General features: G+C 43.0%; 1 pseudogene; it reads right to left on the minus strand.

Annotated features, from left to right (window-relative positions):
- Positions 1-8,660: 8,660 nt before the first annotated feature.
- On the minus strand, positions 8,661-12,717 carry LOC117614527 (annotated as a pseudogene).
- Positions 12,718-13,229: the final 512 nt, after the last annotated feature.

Consider the following 13,229-nt stretch of genomic DNA (forward strand, 5'->3'; position numbering starts at 1 on the left):
AAGTTTTAAAAATAACGACGTTTAATGGCGTGTAAAACAATTAAACTAAATACGACGTGGTATTGAAATACAAACGACGGTTTATTTTTAAAATCGTCGTGGTATGTATTTCAAACGACGGGTTTATTAATAATAACGACGTCTAATATTTTTTTTAAAAACAGAGAATTCAAAGTTCAGATATGTTACGTTTTCTTCCTGATGTTTCCCATTTTTGGCAGTATCATCCTCAAAATGTAGGGATCTCACATCACCTCCAGAGCAGCTTGCTTTGTCGGACATTGGATTTTTGGGACTTTGGCTAATTCTTGGTTTAAGCATGCTTGGATCAAAATTGGGAATTAATTGGGAAAGCTGACTAAGGAAATGCTCCCTCTCAGCCTCTACCAATTGTTTGGTTCTAGCCTCCATCCTTAAAGCCTCTTCCCTTGCCTTAGCTTCCATCTTTTTATTCTCTTCTTGAAGGAGAACTCTTAAACTGTCCTTTAAACGGTCGTCAAAGCTCATCCTCTGTGGTTTGGGTAAATTGAAATATTGCCTTGGGGAAATCCCAGCACCTACTCCTCTCACTCTGCCTGGATGCTCGGGGCCCAAAGCCATGGTCAGCACATCATTGCTGCCATATACACTGACTTTGCCTTCCGAGACTTTTTTTTGCAATTCATCCTAAAACAAAGATATATAAAAAAGTAAGAACAAAAAAACACGACGGTTATTTATATACAAACGACGTATTATATAATTTCACACGACGCAATAACATATAAACCGGCGTTATTATAATTTATCACGACGGTAGTTATACCGACGTGGTTAGTTTTTTAAAACGACGAAATGAATAAACCACCGACGTCTTATGCTTTATTTACAGATAACATAGGGATGATTCAATATTCACACCTTTAACGACCTTGTTTAAAACATTTCGACGTAGTAATTTAATACAAACGACGCGAAAATGAACCACCGACATCTTATGCTATAATTAAAGAAAACAGAGTAGTGATTCCTGATTTAGACCTTTAACGACGTTTTTTAAAAAGTTTCGACGTGGTAATATCATTCACACGACGAAAAAATATAACATAAGGCGTAATAAGAATTTTTCACAGTTTAATAAAAATTTAAAACAGAGTGAGTAGGCTTACAATTAATTTTGCTTTCCAATTGATCCTCCAAACCAGCATATCCTTTTTGAGACAATCGATGATTGTACTCAAGTTTCTCCCTAATCTGTGCATGTTGAGAATGCACAGACTCAAAATCTTTGGATAACCTTGAAGCTACAAAGGCATCCCATTGTGCTTTCTCTATGAATTTATATGTTTCAGGGGGTTGGCTTAATCTCTCCTTGTCATTGGTGTATGGAAGGATATAATGCCTCGTTAGTGTAGACTTGAAATCCTTCCATTTCTTGGCAGCAGAAGCTAAAACAGAGTTCTTGCCCCCTTGACCTACCACAAAAGCAATGTCAACTGCTTCCCAAATCTGCTCCTTTATATCCTTGGGGATTTGAGCCCATTTCATGTCCACAAGTGGAACTCTGGGGCGTGCCAACACACCAATGTAGGACTGCATCTCACTATGTGCTTGGCCAATTCCTTTCCCCCTTTTATTGTACTCAACAATTGGCCTGAGTTTCTGAAGTTTTCTCTTCACAACACGAGGCATTGTGCTCATACCTCGACCAGACTTTGACGTCGATATATTTATATTTTCCGTCGTTGTACATTAATTTAATACGGCGATATTTTATATTTTAAAGCCGTGGATTTGTTTGTAATTATACGGCGTCTTATACGAAAACCTCGTCGTGTTATTTTATGAGTAAAAACGGCGGTTTTTATTGAAATCGTCGTCTTTAATTTCTACGTCGTTCGATTCATAACTTCCGCCGTTCTTTGTTGGCTTTGATTTTACACTGCGGAAATCTGTTTCAAATAGGCGTCGGTTGTTTAATTAGGTACGTCGTTGTTTTTGAACAGCCATTTGAATCTCCATTTTTAGTTGTCTAAGGTGGTATTACCCGACGGTGTTTTTAGAACCGTCGTCTTTTTAAAAACCACGACGGTTTTCACTTAGACCGTCGTTGTTTTCTGGTCGTCTTTTTCACTTTTTGTAGTAGTGATTTTTGTTCCTGCTTTCTGTATTGCCATGTGTGTTTTTTTCTTTTAGTGGTCAGTTCCTATCATTTCTTATTATATCATATGTTTGGTTGATGAGAGAATTACAAGGAAAAAAGAAAGAATGTTGCTTTAGTTGTCTTTTATGTTAAACCAACAATTGAGCACCAAAAGGGAGTTTCTTTTGGCATCCCATCTGGAGTTAGGTGTGTATGATCATACGATAATTTCTTCTTGTTTTCTTTCATGGGTAATTGTTTAGTATTTCATTGGAGTAAATGGAGTTGATCAAAGGTTCACTTCAGTTTTGTAGGATTATTTAGGATTGTTATGCTATGATGTAGTTCAGAATCTTCCTGTGAACTTATTATGACCATTACAAAAATAATTTATCTGAAAATATTCTCTTCCAAACCCAACACAACAAGGTTAAAATTAGAATGTTGAATGTGATTAAAAGCATCTCAGAGTAGTACCCAAAATTCCATTGTTGCTTATGCTTCGACTCTGCAAGCGACACATTCATACTCTCATTCTCTATCCCAACAAGCATGCCAAGACAACATGGTTTCCTCGACTATATTTTTCAAAATTTTGCATTATGTATCCTTAGCCTTCAGCATTCAAGTGCTTAAGTAAGAGCACTCTAACTGGAGATAAATTTTCGACGACACTAGCTGTGGCGGTGCATCATTCGTCACTTGATCATCTTTGTATGTGATGACAAATGTGTTTGATCCTAACTCCACCTCAGCACACAAAAACAACTCATAAAAAGAAGAACAACTAAAAGCATTCGACTTAGAGACTCCACGAGCTTGGTTAGGGCTTTCATGGGCTATAGCCTCACCTATGTGATCATCACTGAATTTGCATGCTCGACCTGATACATAGTAAGGATAAGGAATAAAAGAAAGCAATTATGGTCCTAATGCATTGGGTTGAATGTTTATGTTGGAGTTGAAAAAACCAATAAAACCATTAATAAAATAGACGATCCGAGATTTGCAAGATTCGACAACGAAATCAATGATCGATGAGGGTCACCATCAACAAACACCGAATTTCATCCTTCTTGAAATATGGAACAACACAATCTAATGGCGAAAAAAAAAAGTGTATTGAAGTAATCAAACCGCCCCTCGAAGGATTTGATTGGACTTTCTATTTACCAAAAGTAAATGTAGAACCCGATAAAGAAAAGTGTAAGACTTTTGGTTAGAGTAACTTTAACCTTTTATTTTTGCCATGTCATGTCCATGTGGCAATTTGACATCTCTTTTGGAAATGCTCTTAGACTTTCTCCAATCATGGGGACCGAAGCCAAAAAATCCCAAAAATTTAGCATAAATCCATATCTAACCCATATACAATGAAGGGTGGAATTTTGGACATATGGGTTTTGGGAAGGACATATTAACCTAACTTTCCATCCAGGTGGAAATTTTATGGGGCTCAAGTGCAAGCCAGGTTGCAGCATGTGAAAAGAGGCAATGGAATGACAGAAGTGGGTGAGCCATGTCAACCACTTGAAGGAAAAGGCTGCGACACGTGGTGCTCCTTGGGGGTTTATACATTGGCATCTAACGACATCATTTGAATACTTTTGTTTATATATTTCAAATGTAACATCTACTTAACCCAATGACTGAGAATAAAAAGTGGCTAGATCAATGGAAAAAAAATGATCCAACCGCTGAAATTAAAATCGAATGGTTAAGATAAATAAAATAAATATTCTAAATTAGATCCAACTTCAAAACACACCCAAAACTTTATAACTACCCATCAATTTGTTAAATAACTCACAAAAGTTTTGTTTTTCATTTTTTATTTATCTTTTCTCACTATGTTAATTTTGTTCAATATTCTTCCATTTTTGTTGAAGATGGCACTAAAACCACAAAGAGATGTTAATTGGAGACCATAAGAAGATGAAACATTATGCAAAGGATGGATTTCTATCGCTAAAGATAGGGCTATTGGCATAAATCAACTAAACGACTCATTTTGGCAATGTGTGTACCAATTTTTTTTGAAAAATGATACGGGCATTGTTGGACCAAAGCTGAGAACATCACAAGCCATTACTTCTCGGCTCAAGACCATTAATCGACAATATTCTCTTACGAAGGCATAACTGACTAAGGCCAATGCAAGGCATGCAGGTGCCCCAAATCTTTGAAGATGTGGTGAGTACCTATTTTATTAAAGGCCTAAATTTATAATTCTAATTTAGGAGATAGGGAAAGATAAGGGAAAAGTATGGCTCATGTGCAGTGACATCATTCAAGATGCGATAGAAAAACTATCTCCATATGCTAAACCTTCTGCAAAAGTCCACTGGAGAGTATAATGGTCTTTCACAGAAGTAGTCATCCATGAGATTATGTTGTTGCTTTTCTTTATTCCGATTCTTGTATTTACGGACTACAAAGGAACCACCATGCTGGGATAGTTGGTGTCAAGGGATGAGCGAGTGGCGCGGTGCGGCGAAAGCGAAACACAAATTTCCCCACTCAAAGCACACCCGTGCAGCCCAGGATTCCTTCGGATCCCAGTCAGCCGTCTCCCACTTTATGATATTCATGACTCTCACAACTCCGCGAGAGGTTCACCTTCAAGTGTCGTCTCCCACTAGACAACGAGTCACACTACCTTGTGACAATACAATCACTCTGCATCTGGCAACGAACCATCGACGCCTATACATCAAGCGTTGCATAAGACACGTCAAATGCATCGACCACGTCGCATGCTTAACTCATGGCTTGCTCATGTCCAAGTCAAGACATAGCGATCCAACACACCATCGGTTTACCCACACTTCTGTCGGTCATTCCTTTAGCATCCACGATAGCCCACATCCTCAAGCTATACACGCAAGCTGTCACACTTGCATGTCACCCAAGTCTTGGCAACATATGTATTCCGAATGTCCCACATAACCATCTGTGCATTGCATGGGGTCGCACCCCATGCGTACTGACATCCAAATATCTTCCTTCCCCATTAGACAAGGCCGAACCCAATCCAAGTCCATCGAGTATTGTCAAATGCCTCGCTAGCCGACGGCATAGCGAAGGCCAAGCTAGCTGACGGCATAGCGAATGCCATATGTTGACCTCATTTTTTACAACGATGCGCAATACGAATGGCCTCGCGTGTTCGCACTGTCATCGAGAATTCCTTTCCTTCGGAGATACAAATTATCCTTTAACAATCTTATGTCCGCCCTTATGATTACTTCAAATGTCATAAAGATGCTCGATTAGTGCCATAAGGGTGTAAGCACTAGAGGTGGTAGAGAGCATGACACCATGTCACCCCCTATATAGCATTTTATGCATTTAGTCTTCTTCTAGGAGGGAACATCACCTATGCACGAAGAGTCATAATTGGGCATAACTCCTTCGTACAAACTCTGAATGGCAAACCGTCAGTTGCGTTGTCTGCGTCTCAACATCACGAACGTCCCAATATTCTTAGCTTCTTCGAGTTCCTCCCGTAACCTTTAGAAATAGCCAAAATACCCTTCACAAGTGCAACTCGGACAACACCAACCATTCTAGCTCTTAAGCTCTCGCCCTTCCACACTTAGACCACCTCATAAGCGCATAGATGTCCCAACGGAGTCATGGTAGCACTTTCTAATGTGCGACCCGTGATGACAGGACCCGATCTCAATTCCACTTTGGAATTCGAGCCAAGTCATGTGCGTGTCCGACACCTGGCGAATGTCGGGCACAAATGACCTTTTTATCCTTCCTGTTACAATTACTTTTAAAACTTCCCTTAGACTCCTGCCGAAAATTCGGCAGAGTCTCCCTTGTAATTTGTCCAAACCCAAAATCTTCCACCTGTCAAACAAGCAAATAATTTCCACACCAACTGCCAGAATAACTCAAATAAACGATTCTCAACTCTGGTTCTCAGTTCCAACCAGATATCAGAGCAATTTCTAAATATTTACAAGACTTTAAGAATTTACAACGAAATCCTACGTTTTGTGGTGGTACGGAAGCTGGGAGAATGGCCCGGGGTGGATTCCTTGGCACTTCTACGGCCTGGGGGCGAAAAACAAGTTTGAAAATGTGAGTGGACAAAAGTAATGTTCTTGAAACAGTTTATAATCATAATAACCCCCATGGTAAAAATAACTTGATAAGTAAAGCTAAAGTTCAACTGTGTTTAATATAAGGTATTCATCTAAATATATATATATATATATATATATAAATGTATGTATATAAATTCGTAAAACTAAACAATTATATGGAGATATAAAACGTGCACGAATATTGAGAAAACTGATATAAAATGACTGAAAGCAATAGCTGTATAAAAGTACTCAAATTCCTTTAAAACTACCACCTAATAGTACCCCTGTAAAATCCGTCAAATATCCCTGGCAGGTCTCAGCGACACAAAGTCTATCCGAGCCGCAAACTGGCAGGATTCAGGGGACTATAGTCAGCCTGATCCGCTGGCAGGTTTCGATGACACAAAGTCGACTCGAGCCGCTCTGGCAGGATTCAGGGGACCGTAGTCAGCCGAGCTGCAAATCCTGGCAGGTCTCGGGACACCAAGTCTGCCGAGCCGCAAATCCTGACACTCACGGTCCGAGCGTCCCCGAAACTCGTGAGGTAATGTCAAGTGCACTGACAGAACTGTAAATAGACTGGATGTCCGTAGACATCGGTCCATCTGAGGGTAATCACCAAATAAAAAGCGGGAACATGGTGGTCTTAACTAATTTACTGTAGGAAAGTCTGATAAATAACTGTAATCTCAATTCTGCTGCTATTTCTGTTATATAAATCTCAAAGTCTGTTGTTCGTATAACTTTAACATGTTCAGCTAAGCAGTATAAAAATAAAGATAGTTTACGACATCATTCAAGCTCGGAAAAACATGCAATTCTACTTATTCAAGATCAAATAATGAACTTTAATTATAAATATCATTTAGAAAAGAAAAGTCCACTCATTGCTGGTCCGAGCTAGCTGGACCTTTTGAAGGTCCCTCCTGTGGCTCAGTCGGGCCTCTGGTGCCTGATTAACCATGAATATTAAATTAATAAAACTGCTCAATAAAAGAATTAAATTAAACACTCTGCCCCCGGCTCCTAAAAATACGTGCACTCATTTCAAGTTACTCATATGCCCACTTTAGCCTTTCAGACAATTAGAATGGCCTTGAAAGACCCGAATCTGTACTAAGCGATAAACTGTCAGACTGGCCGATCTGGAACCCCGTGGGGTCCACGATCTCCGATGGCCAATCTGGGATTCTCTAAAGGCTTTTCACGGAGAAAGACCCACATCCTGCGAGTTTGGACCGAAACGGACGGTTGGATTAGCCAAAATAGCGTTATCGCTTAAAATCCAAACCCTAGCCCCAGGGTTCGCGATTTCGGAGTATCCGGGACTCCGATTCGTAATCCGTCGAATCCTACACGATTCTGAAATCATGTAGAACGACATATCTGAATTTGGGTGTGATCCAAAGGCTCGACGACACTGCACCCAGGGATCGCGCAATATGGAAAATCCGTTCGGGGCTCAAACGGACTCCAAATTGAGATCCGCGAAATTCTACGCGCTCGTGACAACACGAGGATCGTCAAACTACACAGAATTGCTACTGTACCCTCACCCACGCGCTGCCACACCCGCTGGCAACTTGGGTGTCCAAAGCGATAACGGGTTGCCGGAAAAACTCAAAACCAAGACTCCAAACTCTTATCCTAGGTAAAACACCCCATTTGGAGTCACTTTTGTTCTTGGACATACCCCAAAAAGTGGCCGAAAATGGCCGATCACCGCGGCCGGAATTCGGCCGATTTTCAATTCGAAAATCGAGTGATCTAGAGGTAAAATCGATCAAAATCCATCCATCCATCAGTTAGAGCACAAAAAATAGGTGAGAAACCATACCTTACTCGAACGATTTGGTGGAGAATTGAAGGAGAACGAAGAGCTTGAAGATTCGAATGAAAACCAGCGGTTTTCTGGAGATTCCGGCGAACTCCGGGCGGCCCAAGGGCAGCGATGGGTCAGGTCGTGACGGCGAGGGTGTGGCGGAGCGTTGGTACCAACGCCAGAGATCAGCGTGCCCTGTGGTGGCCGCTGTCTCGATCGGAAGGAAGGAGGGTGGCGCGGGCGGGGTGCGACGGGAAGGGAGAGAGAGGAGAGAGAAATGAGGAGTGAGAAAGGTGAAAATGGATAAAAAACTGACTTTTTCTAAATTACCGTTTTGCCCTTCGTGGGATGTTGACCGTATTTTCTTCATTACAGCTCCGATTCGAGTCTACTCCGTGTCTACGAGCTCGTTTCGCCGTGCTCTACGCAACTGCGTAGGCAGAATTGCCAAATTTCTTCTCGGTCGAAAAGTCAACTTTTTCCCTATTAAATAATGCGAGGGCAAGATCGTCTTTTTGCTAGAATAATTTAATCCTAATTTTTAGATATTTTGTTTTGGGTTATTACAATCTACCCCCTTAAGAAAATTTCGTCCTCGAAATTTACGTACCTGTTACTCGAAGAGATATGGGTACTGTTCCCGCATCTGATCCTCAGGTTCCCATGCGGCCTCTTCCACAGTATGACTCCTCCATAGGACCTTCACAAGTGGAATCTCCCTCGAGCGCAAAACTTGCATCTTTCGGTCCAAAATCTGAACTGGTTGCTCGACATAAGTCAAATCTTCTTGTAGTTATATCGGTTGCTCTTCTAATACATGAGAGGGATCTGAAATGTACTTCCGGAGCATCGAGACATGGAACACGTCGTGCAACCGGGACAAATCTGGAGGTAAATCAAGTCTGTAGGCTACTGGGCCTACCCGCTCCACAATCTCATAAGGTCTAATATAGCGAGGACTTAGTTTCCCTCGCCTTCCGAACCTTACTACGCCCTTCCAAGGCGATAACTTCAGGAACACCCAGTCTCCAACCTCAAACTGGAGGTCTTTCCTCCTGTTATCTGCATAGCTCTTTTGTTTGTCCTGGGCCGTTTTCAGTCTTTCCCGGATTACCTTCACCTGTTCATTTGTCCGTTCGACATCATCTGCCACTTCCAATCAGTTCTCACCTACTTCCTCCCAATAAAATGGAGTTCTGCACTGTTTCCCATACAAGGCATCAAATGGAGACATTCTGATACTTGCCTGGTAGTTGTTATTATACGCAAACTCCATGAGTGGCAATTTCTCATCCCAGTCCTCCCGAAACTGCAATGCACAAGCTCTTAACATGTCTTCCAAAGTCTGAATCGTCCTCTCAGACTGACCGTCCGTCTGAGGATGAAAAGCAGTGCTGAACTGTAACTGGGTTCCAAAAGCTTCATGCAACTTCATCCAAAATCGGGAGGTAAACCGTGGATCTCTATCAGAAGTGATAGAAACTGGCACTCCGTGAAGTCTTACTATCTCATCGATGAAGAGCTTAGCCAACTTATTTAACGTATAATTTGCTCTCTCCGGTAAGAAATGAGCAGACTTCGTGAGTCGGTCCACAATCACCCATACTCCATCATGCTTATTCCGTGTTCGAGGAAGCTTGAACACGAAATCCATAGTTAGGTGCTCCCACTTCCACTCAGGAATTGGAAATGGTTGTAATAGCCCAGAAGGTTTCTGTCGTTCCGCTTTCACCTGCTGACAGATTAAGCACTTTCTGACATACTCTGCTATCTCCTTCTTCATGAAAGGCCACTAGTAGTGTTCCCTCAAAGTATGGTACATACCTTCCTCGGAAATAAGCTACTGAACTAGACGATTTCCTGCTGAGTGCATCAGCTACTACATTAGCTCTCCCCGGATGGTGCTCAATGGTACAATCATAATCCTTAATCAGCTCTAACCATCTCCTTTGCCTTAAATTCAGCTCCTTCTGGTTGAACAAATACTTCAAACTCTTGTGATCGGTGAAAATCTGACATGTGGCTCCATACAAGTAGTGCCTCCAAATCTTCAAAGCAAACACTACTGCTGCCAGCTCTAAATCATGAACAGGGTAATTCATCTCATGCTTCTTTAGCTGTCTAGAAGCATAAGCGATCACTTGACCATGCTGCATCAGTACACATCCCAGTCCCTGTTGGGAGGCATCACTGTAGATCACAAAGTTGCCACTATCGTCTAGAAGCGTCAACACTGGAGCAGTGGTTAACTTGGTTTTGAGCTCATTAATGCTCTTCTCACACTCATCTGACCATTCAAACTTAACTCCCTTTCTTGTCAGACGAGTGAGAGGCGCCGCTATAGTAGAAAAACCTTCCACAAAGCGACAATAATAACCAGCTAACCCAAGAAAACTCCGTACCTCAGTAACACTGGTTGGCTGTGGCCAATTCACTACCGCCTCAACCTTTTGGGGATCAACATAAACATCTTCTGCAGAGATGACATGCCCCAAGAAATTTACTCTATCCAGCCAGAATTGGCACTTACTGAACTTAGCAAACAGTTTCTTCCTTCTCAGGGTCTTTAGCACCAGTTCCAAATGCTTCATGTGCGCCTTCTGACTTTTGTAATACACCAGTATATCGTCTATGAATACGATTACAAAGCGATCCAAATAACGTCGGAACACTCTGTTCATCAAATCCATAAACGCAGCTGGTGCATTCGTCAATTCGAATGGCATCACCAAGAACTCATAGTGCCCATACCTCGTTCGGAAAGCTGTCTTAGGCACATCTTCTTCCTTAATCCGTAACTGATGGTACCCAGATCTCAGATCAATCTTGGAGAATACTTTAGCACCCCTCAACTGATCAAATAAATCATCAATACGGGGCAATGGATACTTGTTCCGCACCGTGACTTTATTCAGCTGTCTGTAGTCGATACACTGCCTCATGGTACCATCCTTCTTCTTCACAAACAGCACCGGAGCACCCCATGGGGAAAAACTAGGTCGGATGAAGCCCTTATCTACTAACTCCTGCAGCTGCACCTTCAACTCCTTTAGTTCTGCTGGCGCCATCTTGTAGGGTGCTTGAGATATAGGGCTCGTTCCTGGAATGAGTTCAATAGTGAACTCGATTTCCCGGTGAGGAGGTAACCCAGGAAGATCATCCGGAAACACATCTGGAAAATCTCAAACCACTGGAATATCTTCCAACTTCAACTCCGGATTCCTAGTATCAATTACGTGAGCTAGGTATCCTGAGCACCCTTTTCTGAGCAACCTCTTTGCCGTCATCGCTGAGATGAGGCAAGATGGGAGCACTCTACGCTCACCATAAAATGTCACTTCAGGACGTCCAGGGCTACGGAGTACAACTTCTTTCCTGAAGCAATCCACTGAGGCATGATGCTTGGCTAGCCAATCCATGCCCAAGATAACATCCAAGCCCACCATTTCCAACAGAATCAGATCTGCTTCCAGACATACATCTCCTACAAACACTGCACTATCGCGATACACCGTACCTACATGAAAGATCTCTCCTGTAGGTACAGAGATCGCTAATTCATCCCGTAGAGCTGAAAGTCTGACATCAGCATTGTGGGCAAAACTAGGTGTAACAAATGAGTGCGTAGCCCCAGGGTCAATCAAAACTCTAGCAGGAGTCCTAAAAACTGATAGAATACCTGTAACCACGTCTGGTGACGCCTGTGCTTGCTGCTGGGACATGTGGTACACTTTGCCTGTGGCTTTGACACGTCCACCTCGTCCCTGCTGCTGACTGCCACCTCTGCTGGCAACACTAGTCTGAGTCCCACCACTGGACGAGGCTCCTCTAAACTGGGTTCTACCCTGTGTGCCTACCTCTCTAGGCGATGCACCAGTCGCTTCACCACCCTGAAGCAATACCGGGCACTCTCGCAAGAAATGTCCAGGCTGACCACAGTGAAAACATCCGGTGGTACCCTGTCGGCAGGTTCTGGTGTGATATCTGCCACATACGGTACATTGTGGGCTCCGCATCCTGCCAGCTGCTGACGGTAGTTGTCTACCAGAACCTCTGACTAAACTGCCCGCAGACCGGCTCCCAGAACTACCACTCTGATTGGAGCCTCCACTCGAGCTAACTCTAGGTCGAAAGCCTCCATAACTGCGGCCACTGGATGACCTAGAACTGTAACTACCCCTCTTGGATGACCTCTGACTGGGACCACCCATCTCAAACTGTCTTCTCCAAGGTTCACCTCGTGCTCTGACCATCATCTGACTGCTTTCTATCAGCGAAGCTGACATCACCAAGTTTTCAAAATTAGTCAGCCGCTGACTGATCACAATATCTCTGATGAAGGCCTTCAATCCTCTAGTGAACAGCTGGCACTTCTTACTTTCGTCTTCCACCAGTGGAATGCAGTATTTGGATAGTTCATTAAACTTTTTCTCATACTCCAACACTGTCATCGACCCCTGCTCCAACTGCAAAAATTCCTCCATCTTTAGATTCTGATACGCCTGGGGGTAGTACTGGCTGTCAAAAGCTGCTCGAAAGACTGGCCATGTGATGGCTGAAGGATCCCGATACCTCCTTTTAACTGACTCCCACCAGTATTTAGCATTTCTGGTCAGAAAGAACGTGGCCAGAGTTACCCTGCGATCCTGTGGAACGGCCATCACCTCCATGATCCGTTCCATCCTCTCTATCCACTCTTCGGCCACTGTTGGGTTGCCATCACCATCAAAATCTGTGGCCCCAATTCTCTTTGCTTGGTCAGCATATCCCAAGGACGGGTCTCTGGGCTACCCGGTCCGGGATAGGGCCTGAGTCAACAACTCCAGGGTCTGCTGGAAATTAGGATCTCCCATCATAGTAGGCATGGGAGATGAGGGCCCTGATAGGCCTCCAACAAATGACTGCTCAACCGGTTCCTGCACCGGTTCAGGGATAGGAAAGTCCTCTGTTTTAGGAGGGGGATTCTGTCCCCTCACTCGGGACGACTGTCTCGTCCCCCTACGGAAACAAGAAGCAAGTGTTCAGTACCACTAGAAAGTACAATTATAGGGTCTACAGGAAGTGAAACCCATGCTCTAATACCAAGTTGACATGACCCGATCTCAATTCCACTTTGGAATTCGAGCCAAGTCCTGTGCGTGTCCGATACCTGGCGAATGTCGGGCACAAATGACCTTTTTAC

Source organism: Prunus dulcis, chromosome 1 (genome assembly GCF_902201215.1).
Source record: "Prunus dulcis chromosome 1, ALMONDv2, whole genome shotgun sequence".
Classification (NCBI taxonomy): domain Eukaryota; kingdom Viridiplantae; phylum Streptophyta; class Magnoliopsida; order Rosales; family Rosaceae; genus Prunus; species Prunus dulcis.